The sequence below is a fragment of the Strix uralensis genome, chromosome 3 (assembly GCF_047716275.1).
Source record: "Strix uralensis isolate ZFMK-TIS-50842 chromosome 3, bStrUra1, whole genome shotgun sequence".
Lineage (NCBI taxonomy): Eukaryota > Metazoa > Chordata > Aves > Strigiformes > Strigidae > Strix > Strix uralensis.
In genome coordinates, this window is record NC_133974.1 from 48,932,740 (window position 1) to 48,933,889 (window position 1,150).

At 45.5% G+C, this 1,150-nt stretch overlaps 1 non-coding gene across 1 annotated transcript; it reads left to right on the top strand.

Moving 5' to 3' along the window:
- Positions 1-375: 375 nt before the first annotated feature.
- On the top strand, positions 376-448 carry TRNAK-CUU (transfer RNA lysine (anticodon CUU)). Its single transcript has one exon. It is a non-coding gene; the product is annotated as a tRNA-Lys (tRNA).
- The last annotated feature ends 702 nt before the right edge of the window (positions 449-1,150 follow it).

Genomic DNA, 1,150 nt, shown 5'->3' on the forward strand with positions numbered 1-1,150 from the left:
GTGTCTCACATTCACAGATCACCTGTGTAATAACATCCATGGTTAAGTCCACCCCTCAGTCACGAACCCATCTATATGTTGCATCTCTTCCCTGATGGCCTGAGGAGTCATGGGCCCAGCGAGCCATAAATTGTTCACCCTTATGTTGCCAGTCCAGATCTACTTCAGCCACTTTAATCTTAGCAGCTTGATCCGCCTGTTGGTTGTTCTGATGTTCTTCAGTGGCCCGGCTCTTGGGTACGTGAGAGTTGACATGGTGCACTCACATACGAGTGCACTGAAAGAATATTGCTAGGGCCAAAGGCCAGCTGGGCTACGGGGATACCGTAGGACAAAACTGAACTCTCCATGGCACCAGAGGAAGAGGTAACACATGCTCAGCTAGCTCAGTCAATAGAGCATGAGACTCTTAATCTCAGGCTCGTGGGTTCGAGCCCCATGTTGAGTGCCAAAAACTGTTGTGGTTTGAATTCAGCCAGTACCAAATTTCCATGTGGCCAGTTTTTTACACACACACACACACACACACACACACCCCGGTAAAATAGGGGAGGGACAAAAGAAGAGATTTGTAGGTTAAATTAAAAAAAAACAAAAAACAAAAAACAAAAAAACAAGAAAACTAGCAAAACCAACATTAATAATAGTAGTCCAAAACAGTTTAAATGCAGTAGTGGCTCACCAAGCTCCCCAGCAGCATATAACCCCACCCAGCAGATCCAGAAAATAACACACAGGAGAGTGCCTGCCTATATGCTGAACTTTGAATGTCACATGCCATGGAATGCTCCAATGATCGATCAGGATCCAGCCCTTCAACTGTGTTCCCTCTCAGCTCAAGGAAAGTTAACTCTATCCTGACTGAAATCAGGACAGAGTTAAACATCTCATATACACACACCGCAAAAAGCACACCATCTGATATATCTCATGCCCATGGAAGCAACAGAAGCAATTAGCTCTTTTCATAATTATTTTCCCTGTTCCTTCTTCTGCCCACCCACTCCTTGCTTCCTTCAGTTCTGCTTAGTTCTCTGGAGCTACTCTGATTCAAGGGGATGTTTCCAGCCCAGTGGTGCTTCTGCAAATTATTCACCGAAGGGGCTCTTTGGGAAGCATTCCCACAGTCTGCCTTTGCCTTTCCATGTCT